This window comes from Sus scrofa, chromosome 9 (genome assembly GCF_000003025.6).
Source record: "Sus scrofa isolate TJ Tabasco breed Duroc chromosome 9, Sscrofa11.1, whole genome shotgun sequence".
Classification (NCBI taxonomy): domain Eukaryota; kingdom Metazoa; phylum Chordata; class Mammalia; order Artiodactyla; family Suidae; genus Sus; species Sus scrofa.
Genome location: NC_010451.4, coordinates 37,622,520 through 37,640,080, shown reverse-complemented (window position 1 = coordinate 37,640,080; position 17,561 = coordinate 37,622,520). Strand labels below are relative to the sequence as shown.

General features: G+C 40.8%; 1 protein-coding gene across 9 annotated transcripts in view; it reads right to left on the bottom strand.

Moving 5' to 3' along the window:
• C9H11orf87 (chromosome 9 C11orf87 homolog) overlaps positions 1 to 17,561 on the bottom strand; it is a 642,485-nt gene that overhangs the window by 299,842 nt on the left and 325,082 nt on the right. The gene's annotated exons all lie outside the window — the stretch shown is intronic.

Here is a 17,561-nt window from a genome sequence, read left to right as displayed (position 1 = left end):
ATGCAGTATTTGTTCTTCTGCGACTGGTTTATTTCACTTAGCATGATGTCCTCCAGGTTCATCATATTGTTGCAAATGATAGGATCTCCTTCTTTTTTTTAAAGCTGAACATTATCCTATTATATGTGTATACCATATTTTCTTTCTCTATTATCTGTTCATATGATACACTGGCTGTTTCTATATCATGGCTATCATGAATAGTGCTGCAATACACACTCCCCACCGTTTCTTTTTAATCTCCTCTCCTTACCCCTGCCTTGCACACTACTTTTCATCACCAACTTACATCATAATTCCCTGTCTCCCAGAGTTTGTAAGAAATATACTTCTTTTCCATTACCACCTTCCTTTTTTATTATAGTTTTTACAATGTTCTATCAATTTCTGCTGTATCGCAAAGTGACCCAGTCATACATATACATCCTTTGTCTCATTTTATCTTCTATCGTGTTTTATCACAAGTGACCAGATGTAGTTCCCTGTGCTATACAGCAGGACCTCATTGCTTATCCACTCTAAGTGACTACCATCATAATCTGGTCCTTATTTATCTCATAATATTCACCCGAAGTACCATTTTCTCTAAGACGTCTTTTCCCAAACACTCTAATCACTTTCCCTCCTCTGTGGTCTCATAGCATCTTACATACACCTTAATAATAATGCCTATAGCACATTGTAAATGTCTGTTTCAGCATTTCTCTCCCTCTACGCTGTAAACACCTTGAGGACTGAGACTGTATCTTTTCATTTTTCTATCTCTAAGACTTTTTACGGGAGCCTGTCACATAATAAAATCTCAATAGGTATTTGATAAATGATTAATTTAATTAGTTTCTACATTTTATCTGAATCTTATTCAGCTCTTTAAAAACCTTACTCTGTTGTATGAATAATGTACAATAGGGGGAGCAAGAGTGGCAGCCTTAATTACTCATCTGAAAAACAAAAATGATGGTCTATTTTATCCAACTGAATAGTTAGCAGTCACTCTTAAATCCATTGCTTAGGCAAACAGCTGTGTAAGAGGCATTAATCAGTTCTGCCATTGAGAAAACAACTCTAAGGCTAAGGGGAACAGCAATACCATTTGGCATCAGTAGCTTCAGATGCACACACATACACACACACATCAAGTTATCTGACACTGTACTAAACATCTATTTTGTCCCATGGTCTTCCTTCCTTCAACATATATTTATTGCTAATCTACAGAGTACTAGTGCTGTGCTAAGTGATGGGATAGAAAGATGAATAGACATACATTCTACCATTGTGGGTGGAACTTCAAGGCTCTTAGAATGCCTTTCATAATACATAAAACATTTTGCTCCCACCTTTTTGGAAACTCAGAACAATGTTTTCTTCCCTGGAACCCTTGCCTGACTCTAAAGGAAAGGCGGGGGCCTCCGAGAATGACTACTTCTACTTGTAATTGGAATTATCAACTCACTTCTCTACTGCACTTGATTATCAGCTGCAAAAGAAATGTCTGTCTTTTTTGTTTTGTTTCCCTAGTGCTCAAACTGTGTTCAGTGAAAGGGAGGCACTAAATAAATATTTTTGAATAAAGAAGTGAGCAGATGATCACCTAGTATTAAGCAAGGCACCCGCTGCCCTAAAAAGCACGTTTCATCCTCAATATCCAAAGTCTATGGTACAGTGTCCTGCTACTTTAAAGATGATTTCAAAAGGGAAATGTGTCACCTCAAAGGGAAAACAATGCCATTTTAACTCTTTGAAGCTGCAGCCATAACATGTTGTTTTTAATTTTTTTCCCTTAAAATACACAGCAGACTTAAGATTTCATGGCTGTTAATTTCCATATTAGGTGGTTATCAGGCTACCAAAGCCTGACATCCCATTATTACACCATTAATAACTATGCCATTGATTTATACATCATGTTAATGTACCCTCTTCATGGTAAGTTAATGTCCCTCAGGAAAAAGCTAAAAATAATGAATGTCGAATATACAGCAGAAACCATTTCCTAAGGAAGCCTATTGTGAGAAGGTAATAGGAGCCCACCATTCACTCTAGAAATTTAAATGCTAAATACTTGGGGGCAAAAAACCTTAAACTTCATAATAGAATCTTATTATCTAGCCTAGCATGTAGATAAGCTAAACAACGTTAGGTAGGCTGGATGCCAATCCTCCCTCTGTAAAGAATTATTTGCAAGATTAAGAAAACATGAAGCGCAGGAGTTTCCTTTTGGCTTAGCAGGTTAAGAATCTGACTAATATCCATGAAGATGCAGGTTCGATCCCTGGCCTTGTTCAGTGGGTTAGGGATCCAGTGTTGCCTGAGTTGTGGTGTACGTCACAGATGCAGTTAGAATCTGGCATTGCTGTGGCTGCAGAGTGTGCCGGCGGCTACAGCTCTGATTTGACCCCCAGCCTGGGAACTTCCGTATGCCACAGGTGTGATCATAAAAAGAAAAAAAAATATGAAGAACTGGGTAATACCAGGATATTGATTTTAAAACGTTAAATAAGCCGTATTTGGAAAAAGTATTTTAAATCAATATCTTTTATTAGAATTTTACTGCTATTAGCAAGGATCTTTAGGGATTAAAGAAACCATTAGTTATAGGACCTCTTTTGAAACAGAATCTGGTTAGGGATATCTAAATTGTTCACAAGCCCGCTTAGCCTAACAGACCTAAAGAACAAAGAGGTTAACAACTGTGTTGGAAAATGCTGTCCTCCTGCCTCAGTGTAGAGTAACTACAGAGCCGTTCACATCAAAGCTCCCTGGGACTAGGGTTAAATGAGTCCAGATTCAGCTGAATCTACATCTCTGCTTAGCTACTTTCTCTGCCTTATTCTGCTTTCCTCACCCTTACAGGTTCACCTGAGGGTTCTCTCACAATTAATTCCTTGTACAAGAATGCCCATATCAGGTTCTGCTTCTAAGAAACAAGTCTGGAGACCAGGAGCAATGTGTTAACCCAAAGGGATCATGTTTCGCCCCCCCGCCCCAAATCTCCACTTATTATATAGCAAGAAAATGGAATCTACAGATCACTGTGTTTATCCAAGTATATTTTTTCTCTTTGGCTCTATTATGGCATATTAATGATAGCCAATATTTACTTTTATATGTGTAATGTTTTAGGAGCCCTGATAAGGGGTTTAGTATCATGATATTTAACTCTCACAACAACTCTTTGAGGTAGGTTCCATTATTAACACTCCTGTTTTTTGTTTTGTTTTGTTTTGTCTTTTTTAGGGCTGCACTCGAGGCATATGGAAGTTCCCAGGCTAGGGTTGAATCACAAGTGTAGCTGCCAGCCTGCACGACAGCCACAGCAATGCCAGATCCGAGGTGCATCTCCGACCTACACCACAGCTCACAGCAATGCCAGATCCTTAATCCACTGAGCTGAACCCATATCCTCATGGATACTAGCCAGGCTCATTACCACTGAGCCATGACAGGAACTCCTTACCACTCCTGTTTTATAAATTAAAGGAACTATAACTGAGAAAGGTTATGTACTAATGTTCCTGGTCACACAGATGGCATGAATCAGAACTAGGATTTGGGGCATTCCTGTGGTGGCTCAGTGGTAACAAACCCAACTAGTATACATTAGGACATGGGCTCGATCCCAGGCCCTGCTCAGTGGGTTAAGGATCCAGTGTTGTCATGAGCTGTGGTGTAGGTTGCAGACTTGGCTTGGATCCGGCATTGCTGTGAACTGTGGTGTAGGCCAGCAACTACAGCTCTAATTTGATCCCTAGCCTGGGAATTTCTGTATGGTGTGGGTGCGGCCTTAAAAAGATACAAAAAAAAAAAAAAAAGAAAAAAAAGAAAGGACTAGGATTTGGACCAAGCTCTGTGTTACATATATTAGATGTAACAGTATTAAAGGGCTCGCAGTACAGTTCTAAAGGAAAAGTTAACATTTGTGTTAAAGTAATGAACTAAACAAATATATTAATGTTAAATTATTCGTTTTAATGGATTTTAAAATTATCTTCCTTGGTACAGCAGCATAATTCTATTTCTCCAGAAAGCTAATCTTGGATAAAAATTGAATAACTTTTACCAGGAAAGGAAGACTTTAGGTGACTGGACTCTGTAGGAAATCACATATTGAAAATTGCATTGGCCTTTCCTTAGCAAATCTTTTGTGGGACTTGAGAAGATCTTTGTCTGTAACCCCTGGGGAATTATTCGGATGTCAAAGACAGAGGAGAACGGATCACTGAGGAGCTAAGGGATGATGCTGAGAGGAAAGCAGTGCCATTGCAAGGCTTTCACAGGGATTCTCATGGGCAATTATTTTGGATGTACTACACTTCAACCAAAGTCATAAGGCTAGAGACAGGCAAAGGTAAATGTACGAATAGTTGTAATGGCAATAGTATTAATAATTTACCTTGGGACGGTATTTTGATAAAGCTCTTTAGTATGTGTTTTCTCACTTGATCACACAATCAAGGACTCAGGGCAGAACTTTTGAACCTCTTTTGTAAAAAAGGATGCCTAACAGAACAGTGACTTCCTGAGCCTTATATAACAGGGAGGCAGTAAAACCAGGGTTCACACTCACGCCTCCTAATTCTTAATTCAGTGTTTTCTCATCACCCCATTTTGCTCACAACTGTATTAGCCATAAGTAAACAGAATAGTTATGCACATGAAGGAGAAGATTAAGAGAAAATGACTTTTCATAAAGAAGATGTGATGGGTCCAAGATTTTGTCCCTGGACCCAAAGTATATTGTGGCAATACAGACAGTCTGTCCAAAAACAGGCTGGTGGATTTTTCATAAACCCAGTGGAATCGCCTTCCCTCCCCAAGACTTTTATAGATACAGAGATGCTGTCCAAATGAGATCTGACAGCAAAATCAGAATCCCTAAGACTAGCAGGAAACTTATGAGATACCGGAGAGAGAGAGAGATGCATATACAAGTCTTCCTTGGTAACAGCCTTTGGGCACTATGTCCATCAAGAGGTTACACGCATAGGGACCTGGGGAGAGAGGAAGCAAACTACTGGAATACTTTGCGTTACCAACTGACCAAGAAGCAGGATAAGCATTGGTGGATTTTTTTTTTTTTCCTAATCACTATAGCAGAAATGACTGATAAACTCTGATGTTAACAACATGATATACATCTTAGGAAATAGGGTTCAGTAGTGGCTTTGAGGTCCCACTTAGATCCTCCTTACCAGGCAGTGCCTTTGACCCTCAGCTATGGGGAATGTTAGCTGCCAACAGCTCACAGCTGCATCCTTCCACTGAGAACTGTCCTCAGCAAATGAAAGTCACCTCCCCTGGAAATACCTCGAAGGTTGTGCCTTCCCCCAGAAGGTACATCTCACAGGCAGTGACTAAGATGCAGGACAAGAGAGCCAGTCCAGAGCCCAAGCTTCCTACCCCTATATTATACTGCTCACCATACTAAACCAAGTTCATAGAAATGACTGCTGAAGTAGTCAGGTAACTTGGGAGTTTTTCACAAACTGCCTTACTTTGTCTATTTGCTTGCATAAATCATGAAATTTTGCATCAATTTAGGTATTTGTAATGTCTCAAACTTCTGCTGCCTTGAGGAACCTGGGTGAAGATTAGGTTTGACTGGGGCTCTTCTCAGGAGATTAGACTTAAAGGTCAGACTTAAAGGCTGGGATCTCTTACTATAGGTCTCAGAAAGCAAATATAAGTTTATGTACTGTAGGAGGCTCATGTCTAAAACTGGGATAGTACTGTAGGTGGGCTACTCCAAGTCAAAGACCCTGAGACAAAGATTTAAACTGGACTAGTTTATTTGGGAGGTGATTCCAGGGAGCATCCGTAGGGGAGGAGGAAAATCAGTCAAGAGGAATCTTTAAGAGACTGTATAAAACACATCTCAGAATTGGTCCATCTTAGGGGCGGGGAAGCTGGGGAAATTCATGATGATCTCCTGTGGGGAATATGAGCTTCCTGGGACTTCGAGCCATCACGGGAGGAAGGCTGGTGTGTTCCTAACAGCCTGAAAAAAGCAGTCAGGCTGAGCGCTGCAGTGTTTGCAGTAAGAAGCCGTCCACATGCAAGAGAATCCTCATGGCATTCACTAATGCCAAGGGAATTAGGGGGAGGCACCGACAGCAGCTACCATCGATAAGGAGACTGGAACTGGGTAATGGGTCCAAGGGTTAGAAGGGAGAACAGGAGCCGTAGCATGCAGCCAACATGGAGCACATAGCAAAAACAAGAAAGAGCAAAGAGAGAACTAGTGGAGCAAGTAAACGGGGGTGGCCTGAAGCAATTCTGAAGAAGATTGTTTGTGGTTGCTAAGAAATACTTACCCAGCTTGCATTGGTGTATTGGACCTATTTCATGGGGACAGATGTGGTAGACTGAGTGGTGATTTATAATTAACAGTACATCAGCAATTCCTGAGACCATCTCTGTAAGGGGGAGTGAGAGGATAAATATCCCCAATCCTTCTAGAAGAAAATTGTCTGATCTCTGCCCAAGGACGTTCCTAGCCAGAAAAGCAAAAATCTCACATCTAATGGCAGATATGTCTTATAGCTGCCACGGTGTTAAGACACGCATATCAATTTCATTCTGGTTTCAAGTTTAAGAAGAATGTCTTGGATCCTGACACCCACCAGGGAACACTGTCTGTGCAGTGGAGGTTGTTGCTATTTAATTTGCTTATCTCCTAAGCCAGGGTAAGTGAGGTCCATTACTTAGGAGATTTCCTGTTTGAATGAGCTGCTCTTGTAAAACTGTAAAACCAACACTACACTGAATAATGTCCAGGTGCATTAATTTTCAAATTTGAAGGTCCATTAGCCTTCCCTGGATTTCCTAATAGAAGAAGGAGCAATATAAAAGTCTAGGAGGTGCTATTGGAAAGTGTTTGGGAGCCTCATCCAAGGAAAAATGAGTGAAAGCCTCTATGATGATCATGTGCCAGTGTTTTAATCAGAGGCCTCAGATTAAGTCAGTGTGATACCTCCAAATCAGTTGTGGCAAAGCAAACCTTGGCCTCTCTCTTCTAAAGCAGGTTATTTCAGAACTACAGCATAGCAAGAGCAGAAGATCAGGCCTCTAAATACATATTTCCTGTGAAGGTCAACTGCATCCAACAGGATCCTTCAGCTCTGCTGCCTGACTTTGCTCTGCTCACCCCCAGTTGCCTCGACCTTTACTAAAGTCCTGCCCATAAACAAGTATCCTGGGCTCAATTTATAGGTACCTAATATTGTAGTCCATATATTTGCTCTGAGGATGGGTGGTTGCCTTTGAAGACCTGAAGGAATTGTAATGAAAGAAAGGGGATGTAGAGGAGAAGGAAGAATGAAAGATGGTAAAAGTGCAGGAGTTCAGACTCAAGACAAATCTGGGATCAAATCGTGGCTCACACAATCCTGGTGATGTACCTTGGGACACGTTATGTAGCCTTGCCCACTCTAAGGTTCCTCATCTATAGAAAGAGTTAACAGAACCCCTCTCCTGTGGAAAGGAAGTGAATACTGACTGCATCCTCAGTGCTTGTGTCCAGTAATTGACTGCTGCTGTTGACAGGCATCGACAACCGAGGTTACATTACTCCTTTAGATGCATGATATAAATTAATTTACTAATAAAATCTAAGTTGTTCTATAAGTAGGTATCTCTATCTTCATTTGAGGTTGAAAGAAATACAGGCTCAGAGGGCCTGAGTAAATTGTTCCAGGTCCATGGCTGGTGAGTGAGGGAACAGGAATTTAATGCAGGTCAAAGTCTAGGCTGTTCCCACCACCAGCTGCTTCAGCCTGTGTCCTGCAGACATGCTCACTCACATGCTCTGATCTACTGGGCATTTAACTGGGTACAGACATTGCTGAAGGATGCTCTCTGTGGGGTTGCCAGGGGCCATGCATAGTGTCCATCTGGATAGCTGTATACACTGCTGCCCTCGTCTCACATTTTCCATGGTTGAAGGGGGATTTTTCATACTGTCAGAGGAAGATCTTGAAGATTGAAGTCCAAATTTCTCAAAGTATAATCTGGGGCTTATGGCAGGCTACCAAGAGTTTTCCTGGTGATCAGAGGACTGATCCAAAATTGCATGACTTTTTTTTTTAAATTATTAGAGTTGATTTACAATGTTTCTTCAATTTCTGTTGTACAACAAAGTGACCCAATCACACACAGTTCCCTGTGCTGTACAGTAGGACCCCACTGCCCATTCCTTCCAAATGTGACAGTTTGCATCTACCAACCCCAAACTCCTCATCCATCCCACTCCCTCCCTCCTTCCCCAGCAACCACAAGTCTGCTCTCCATGGCTGTGATCTGTTTCTGTTTTGTAGACAGGATCATCTGTGCCATATTTTAGATTACACAAATAAATGATATCATTGTTGTCTTTGTCTTTCTGACTTAATTTACTTAGTGTAAGAATCTCTAGTTGCATCTGTGTTGCCGCAAATGGCATTGTTGTGCCCTTTTTTATGACTGAGTACTATTCCATTGTATATATGTACCACTTCTTTGTAATCCATTCGTCTGTCAAAAGACATTTAGGCAAGTCTTTTTTATTTATATTTTTTTCAGTTCTCACAATGCATCCATTTTTACTCTTGTTTATGATCACGTGAACCACTGAGGCCTTTAGTCTAAGGTTACTGGAATTAGGCATTCATCATTTGAGGTTAATGCATTCCCAGAATTTGCTGACAAGTCTGACTTTAACACCTGGAAAAGCTGCAGTGGCCACACAAATACAAGAGATGATTAGAAAATCCACACTTTTAAGAAAAGACTTCAATAGTGTCATCTTAATTGGTCCTTTAAGTTGTTCTCCATTAATGAACACTTAGGCATTCTTACTCTGTGCCAAACATTTTCTAAGCGCTTTAGAAATGTTAACTTGTTTTTATCATTATAATATTTCTCTGAGGAGTTCCTGCTGTGGCACAGGAGGTTAAGAATCTGACTGCAGTGGCTCAGGTCACTGAGGAGGTGCGGGTTTGATCTTGGCCCTGGCGCAGTGGGTTAAAGGATCCAGCATTGCTGCAGCTCAGATTCAACCCCTGGCCCAGGAACTTCCATAGGCTGTGGGTACAGCCATAAAAAAATAAATGAAATATAAAAACTAGCAATATAATATTGAAAAAATAATATTCCTATGAGGTAAATCATTTCATTACTACTATATTTCAGTGGGAAAACTGAGGCACAAAAGAGTTGAGCAAATCATCCAAGTCACACAGACAGTGGGTGACAAGACAGGATCCGCTGTCAGGTGGTCTGGTGCAGAGTCCACATTCTTAGTCACTGAACCTCTCCTTGTTTTGTCTCTGAAAGTTACTCTTAGTTTCACTTTTTTGTGGCTTGTGACACATAATGCTACATATTAACATATAAATGGCCTCAAAGTTTCTAATTACTAACCCTTAACAACTGCAAACACAACATCATCTACTGAGCTTTCACTTTGTGCTACAGTTCTGAGCATGTTTATTTTAATATATTAACTAATTTCATCCTCACTCTAACCCTTTCACTCTTTCATCCTCATATTAGTTCTACAAATTAGAAGACTGAGGGGTAGAGAGATTTAGTAACCTACACAAAATCACATTCACACAGCTATGAAATCATGAGGCAGTGTTCAAACCTAGGTAGTCTGACTTTAGACCCTATGCTCTTAGCCGTATCTTACCACAGGTTAAAAAAAAAATGGGTCATCTGCACCTTGCCAGACTGATTTCCAAACCAGAAAGTAGTGAGAGGTGGGGTAAATACCATGGGGTGGGGGAGGTTGAATCCCTTGCTACAGGCCATTTTCAATACAGTGGCAAGAGTGGCTGGTTAGAGTCAGCATGCATGGAGCAGAGGAAAAATTCTCATATTGGACCAGCCATAGCCTGCTGTTCGCAAAGAACCTGAATGGGAACACAGAGACAATACAGGAATAGGGTGAACCTGACAGACTCAACTGACATAAGGCTCTGGGCCAGAATGGCTCTGCAACTCACCCTGTGGCCACAAGCAAATCACTTGTGTTTGCTAAGCCTTGAAGTTTCCTCATCAGTAAATCATGAGTGAGGACAAATTTTGTGAAGAATTAAAAAGATAATAAGAGTAAAATTCTTAGCATCATTTATGCAGCTCATTACTATTTAATAAATGATGGTGAAGCATATCCAATTATTCCACTTATATCATTTTAAAAAATGAATAAGCTCATGTCTCCTTTCCAAACTCATCATAGCTATGGCCTCCCTTTCCATACAGAAGCCCCTTTCCTCATTCTCTGCACCCGCCTCCAGTTCTAATTTGAATTTTTTCACTTTTCATCTGGCTCCTTGGAAAATGATAATAGTGTAAATATTTCAGATATGGCCTATGACCTTCATCAGTCCTAAAGGAGTAAAGGATTATTTTGCCAGCAATGTGGTATTCCAACGGCTATATTGGTAGCATCTTACACCATTGCATTTGGAGGTGCTGTGCACCTTCTCTGTTCCACAGCTCTGCTTTATGCAATTTGGTGGGTGGCTGTGGCTTTTGGGTTTGTTTCAGAGGCAATGACTTTGCCAATGCAATCTGCATAATTCTTTTTACTTGTCTTTGGAAGGGGAGACCTGCCAGATCTACTGACTGGCAGGCCTGCAGGCCATGAGGTTCCTTTGTCCCTTTCATGCCAACAACAACAACAAAACAGAGCTCAAAAAGCTGGGTCATTCCATTTGATTCCAGTGCTAAGTGTCAGCACACAGAGAAATAGTATCTGTGTTCCACTAACACAGTAAATACTTAATGAGTGTATGCCCTTTGGAGTTAGGGGCAACTCTTAATTCAAAACCAGACTCAATTAGTTACCAACTAGGTGATCTTGGGGGAAATTACTTAATCACCCTGTGCCTCAATTTTTTATGTATAAAACAGGAATAATTACCTTTGAAAGTTTACCCAGAAGGTTAACAGAGTTCTTGAATATAAAACATGTGCAAACAATGGCAGGTACTCTGAGTTTGGATAGGATACTTCTTAAAAGTGGTGCTAAAGTTTCCCTTCCCTTAAATGATGTTGATGACCATTTCTACAAGGAAAAGAACAGAGGGTAATGATGCTCTACTAGGTTGAAACAGGATCTTTTTTTTTAGGGCCGCACCTCCGGCATATGGAAGTTCCCAGGCTAGGTGTCAAATCAGAGCTACAGCTGCCGACCTACACCACAGCCACAGCAACGCAGGATCCAAGCCATATCTTTGACCTACACCACCACTCACATCAATGCTGGATATCTAACCCACTAAGCGAGGCTAGGGATCAAACCCCCATCCTCATGGATCCTAGTTGGGTTTGTTAACTGCTGAGCCACGAAGGGAACTCCTGAAACAGCATCTTCCTGGACATTTTTTTTTCTTCTACATTCTTTCCTCCAAAGAGGCAAAGAACCTTCTGATTAGAAGTGGGGGCGGATGGGGTTTGGGATTGGCATATGCACCCTGAGGTATATGGAATGACTGGCCAACAGGGGACCTGCTGTATAGCACAGAGAACTCTACCCAATATTCTCTGATAATCTATGTGGGAAAAGAATCTAAAAGAGAATGGATGTAGGTACATGCACAACTGAATCATTCTGTTGTACAACAGAAATGATCACAACCTTCTAAATCAGCTATACCCCAATAAAATTTAAAGGTGAAAAAAAGCGCAGGAGTGAGCGCACTCTCCTTCATGGTCCTCCTCTCCAAAGTGACCCTCAAACCTGAAGGACAGTGTAGAAGTCAGGGTCAGCAAGTCCTGACAAGACTTTGTGGCCGCACTGTACTCTGCATAGGAGAAACCACATCAGTGTGGAATCAAAAGATGCAGATCCTTGGGGACTAAGCCCATCAGGACTAGAGGACTGGTTGATGAAATTTCTACAGACAGCCCCTCAGTCATAATGTGAGATGCTGGCCATTGTAGAGGTCACACCAGGCTGCCAAGTTACTTCACTAAATCCACTTGAGGTCACCTGGCTACATTTTCCATCAGGCAGACTGAGCCTGAAAAAACAAAAAGTGTTATTTTAACGAAGCATTAAAATAGTTGTCATGGGGAAAACTAGAACTTTATTAATGGACTTCCTGACTGACATAAGAGGGTTTTTTTGTTGTTGTTGTTAATTTTTTTCATATTGTATTTCTTTTTTAAAATTAGAGCTGATTTACAATGTTGTGCCAATTTCTGCTGTACAGCAAAGATATATATATATTCTTTTTCTCATAATATTTTTCATCATGTTCTATTCCAAGAGATTGGATGTAGTTCTCTGTGTAAAATAGGACCTCACTGCTTAGCCACTCCAAATGTAATAGTTTGTATCTACTCATCTCAAACTCCCTGTCCATCCCACTCCCTCCCCCTCCCCCTCCCTCTTCCCCTTAGCAACCACAAGTCTGTTCTCTACGTCTGCTTCTGTTTTGAAAAGATGCTCAACATCACTATTGATTAGAGAAATACAAATTAAAACTACAATGACGTACCACCCCACACTGGTCAGAATGGCCACCATTAATAAATGTACAAATAACAAATGCTGGAGAGGATGTGGAGAAAAGAGAACCCTCCAACACCATGGGTGGGAATGTAAATTGGTACAACCACTATGGAAAACAGTATGGCGTTTCTACAGAAAACTAAATATAGAACTACCATATGATCCAGCAATCCCACTCCTGGGTGTATATCCAGACAAAACTACAACTCAAAAAGGTACATGCATCTCTGTGTTCATTGCAGCACTATTCACAATAACCAAGACATGGAAACAATCTAAATGTCCTTCAACAGTTTTTATTTTTACACTAAATCACATAATGGGGAACAGACTAAAAAGCCTGGGCCCTAAGGTTTTTCAAAGATTTTCAATTTTCAAGACCTGAGGCCTCTCTGGTTATTCATCTGTTTTGGGCCTTCCCTGCTGAGAGCAAAGTATGTAGTTACTCCCCTGATATGATTAGAAAGGTACTGAGATCAACACTCATGTACCAGGCGCCCTGCTGAAATACTCCTACCTAAGGCATCGTAGCTTCCATGAAATGAAAATGCTCTTAATATGTCATAGTCATTATTGGTGATTAATACCAAATACTCATGCTCAATATTGCAAAGAATATTGTTCTGAGAAGGAAAGATGTAGGTCACAGATAATATTAGGAAAGGAACATACTTTCATTTTGAATTTTCAGAGAGAGACAATAATCCTAAGTAGAAAGAGTGACTTTGGGAGGTGTGATATTGTGATTTATAAGACAAATGTATATTTGGTCTTTCATATAACAAAAACATTATTTTTCATATATTTTTGGTCAAGTCCAAGATCTCAAAATCCCAGCTCCCAAAACTCTTGGAATTTCCTAAGTGTTGAGAGTGACCAAGGAAAATACCTAAGGATGGGAACTTCGAGCCAACTATGTGATTGGATATGGGAAGCTTTCAATCCCACCCTCAGATCTCCAAGGAGGCAAGAGGGGCTGGAAATAGAGTTCAATGGTCAATGATTTAATCAATCATGCTTATGTAATGAGGCCTCCCTAAAAAACCCAAAAGGATGTGGTTCAGAATGCTTCGAGGTTGGTGAACATGTGGAGAATTGGGGAGGATGGTGCATCTGGACAGGGCATGGAAGCTCTGTGCTCTTTCGCCAGGCCTTGCCCCATGCATCTCTTCTATCTGGCTATTCATGAGTTACATCTTTTTATAGTAAACTGGCGATCTAATAAGTAAAATGTTTCTTGGAGTTCCATGAGTCACTCTAGCAAATTGAACCTGAGGAGGAAGTTGTGGGAACCTCTCATTTATAGCCAGCGGGTCAGAAGTAACAACCTGGGCTTGTAAGTGATGTCTGAAGTGAGGGTATGACAGTCTAGAGGGACTGAGCTCTTTACCTATGGGATCCGATGCTATCTCTGGGTAGGTAGTGTCAGGATTGAATTGTATGATACCCAAATGATGTCCGAGAATTTCTCAGTGGTGGCATGAAAAATAACACTTCCACATGCTGGAAATGAGTACAAAAAGCCCAAAAGAGGACAGAACTTCAAGTGAAAGTAGGGCACACTGTGAAACACTGGGAAGTTTGGAAAGCATATGAGCATCTTGGGGTAGGTGGAAGGATTAAAAAGAGGAATGGCACCCTAAGATTCCTTCTTATATCTTATCATTTCTCGATTCCAAGAGAGCCAAGAAGGGTTTATAGTAGACCCTGTAAAACTTCACAGTTCTCTGAAAGTGTGTCTCAGAATTGCAACAAATGGCCTGGAAGCTAATGTCAGAACACACACATCCAGACATATGGAGAACTGCAAGTTGACAGACGATGAGTAGTTATCCAGGAATTACATGATAGTGACAGTGCTATTTCTCAAAGCTCACATGCCAAATTCCAGGCTACTTCATAGAGCGAGGCTTTACAAGTTTTAGCATGGCCTGGAGACAAAACCATTCAGGCTGTTCCAGCAAAGCACAGACCTCCATTTGAACTCCCTATTGTTAATAATTACCTTTGTCCTCAAGTCATGACAGCTAAGCAGCACCCAGGTCAAATGTGCCCTAATCCACAAACTAGAAAGCATAAATTAATTCTCCGCCATTTCCTTTTTTCTTTTTTTTTTTTTTTTTTTTTTTTTGGCTTCCTTTCCCTCATACCAAGCATCTATTAATTACCAACTCCAATTCAATGAATATATCCTATTCTTCACCCCCATCCCCACTGGTTCAAACTTCCTCATTTGTTGCAGGATTATGCGGTTGCTTTCTATTTCTTCTGTGATCACCACTGCATCTATTCTATGCACTGATGCTCTCTATTCAAAATTCCTTACAACAGAAAAGCATGTTCTCAAAAGCTATTCCATTAAGTGATCTGGCTTACTTCTACTCTTCAGATTTCTTTTATGTTATTTCCAGTACGAACCTCATAACACTCCTCAAATATGCGGAGTGCTCTTATCTCTGTGCTTTCAGACATACTTCTCTTTGGTGTGAAATGTGTTTCCGTCTCTTAGTGAGCTCCTCCTTATCCTTTAAAATTCAACTAAAGTATTACCTCCTCTGGAAAACTTTTCTACCCTCCCCTATAGACTTTGCTGCTATTTCCTTTGTGCTCCTAGAGTAATATTTTTTTTCTAGGTTCTGTTTTTGTTTTTCTCTTTTTCTTTTTAATTTTTTTCCCCTTTTTGGCTGCCCCAGGCATAAGGAATTCCTGGGCCAGGGATCAGATCCCAGTCACAGTTTTGACCTATGCTGAAACTGTAGCAATATTGGATCCTTCAACCCACTGAGCTGGGCTGGGAATCAAACTTTTGTCCTGGCTCTGTAGAGATGCTGCCGATACCACTGCAGCAGAGTAGGCACTCCCAGAAGTACTTTTTAAGCACATTTATTACCACAATTGAAACTTCTCAGTTAATTATACTATGAGCTCCTCACAATTGGGGCAGATTTCTCCTCTCTTCCCTATTTGAGGAGTATCAGTTGGATACACTGTTCCGTAAGCATGAGTTTCTGTCTTCTTTTTACCAAAATCTCTATTTGCTCATCAACAACATGAGGGCCTTGGTTGAAATGGGTATTACAAGTCTTTCTAGCCAAACAACCTTTAATCAGTTAACTCATACACAATATTTGCGTGACTTCTTCAAGTCTTTGCTCAGGTATCATTTTCTCAGTGAAACCTTCCCTGGCCATCCTATATAAAATGCAACACTCTCTATTGGCACATTCCTTTATTTATTTATTTATTTATTTATTTATTTATTTATTTATTTAATTGTTTTGGTCACACTCAGGGCTTGGAGAAGCTCCCAGGCCAGGGATCGAACTCATGCCACAGCAATAACCAGATCCACAGCAGTGACCACTCCAGATCCTTTACTGGCTGAGCTTCCACGGAACTCCATGGCAGATTCCTTTTCCCCTTTCCTCCTTTATTGTCTCTATAGTATCTTCTCCCTATCATATACTCCGTAATTTACTTATGCATTTTGTTTATTGTCTCTCTCCACAAGAATGAAATCCCTGTGAAGGCAGGAAATTTGGCCTATCTTGTTCACTGCTGTATTTCTGGCACCAAGAATGATGCCTGGCATATAACTGGCTCTCAATATCTATTGATGAATTAACTCTTAAATGTTAGAGGTGAAAAATTCAAAGGGACCATCTCATTAATCAGATTTTTTTTTTTAATTGTCAACGACACCTAGTCGGTGGCCAAGCCAGAATTAGCTATGGAAATGAGGCCAAACAGTGGGAGCTGCAGGCTGACTGACAACTGTCAGAAGCAGGGCAGTATACCTGGAGAAAAGCAATGCAGCTACCAATTAGTCTAAGAAGTATACTAACCTAGGTGGATCCTGCAGATTAATCTGTCACCGCATGCCCACATTCTCTTATGCAGGGCATAAGCATGATCCTTTTTGCATCTCCCCATAGGACACACTGTGACAGTGGAAGGGGGTCCCACCCACAAGCGCAAAGCTAGAGAAACATAACTTCCTGCTTCTCCTTCTTTGTTCTTCTCTGAGAATGCCTGCCCCTTTGGAACTTGGGGACCTACTGTCCTTTCTCCTATAGGAAGACAGCCGCACTGGGGCAGTGGGGGTGACAGCAGGCAATTCTCAGTCTTCTTACTTTCCATTGCCAAAGGGATATACCAACCTAACCAGAAATTCTCAGTTGTCCCAAGTGAGGAGATCCAGAGACGCTTAGAACACAGCAAATCAGCAAAATCTTGCATTTGGAACAAAAAAGCCACTGTAGACTAAGATTTTGAGACTACATAAAATGTCTACAAGCATAGGGTACAGGCGGATACTAGCTGGAACTTGCTTCCCAGGAAGCAGACAGGACTGGCTACTCTGCAGCCCAAACCAACAAAGGTTGTTTAACACTGCACAGATCTGAGGAAACTTCCTTTTCTGTCTCCATGAGATCATATAAATCATTCCTATACACTAACTTGGAAAGGAGCAGGGGGGAAATATGAGGCTCTGAAAATTTTCTTAAAAGGGCTACCCTGCAAATTGGCCCCTATGGGAAAGATAAGATGAATTATAGGAAAACAGAGTAGCCAATTTGCTTTGCACATCTGTGTGTGAAAGGTGAGTATTTTTTGCCATCTCAGTGCATTTAAAGTTTTTTTCCCAGGATTTTTGAGAATCTATGTGGAACAAATTTTTGTTCCATGGAGTGATACATAAAACCCAAGCTAAAATTAAAATTCCTATTTTAGAGCCATGACCCAGGTAGAAAGGAGATTTGTAGATGCAGGTAGAAGATGGTCAGCAGAAGATAGAAAACAGGGACAAATAAAAGTTCTCTCTAGATCCCCTTCTTGATTTGCAAAGTTCTGAAAAGGAGAGTCAACATTTCAGAAAGGGAGGCCTGATACTATCAGCATCAATTCAAGACTGGGACATATTTGGAGAGGTATTTTTGGAAAATGAGAATGGACTTCAACAACTGATCAGACAGAGCATACCCAGCTAGTATTTAATTAATTAAGTCCACATGGGGATATCCAAGGGGCCAGCAAGTAGATTTGTCAGTCT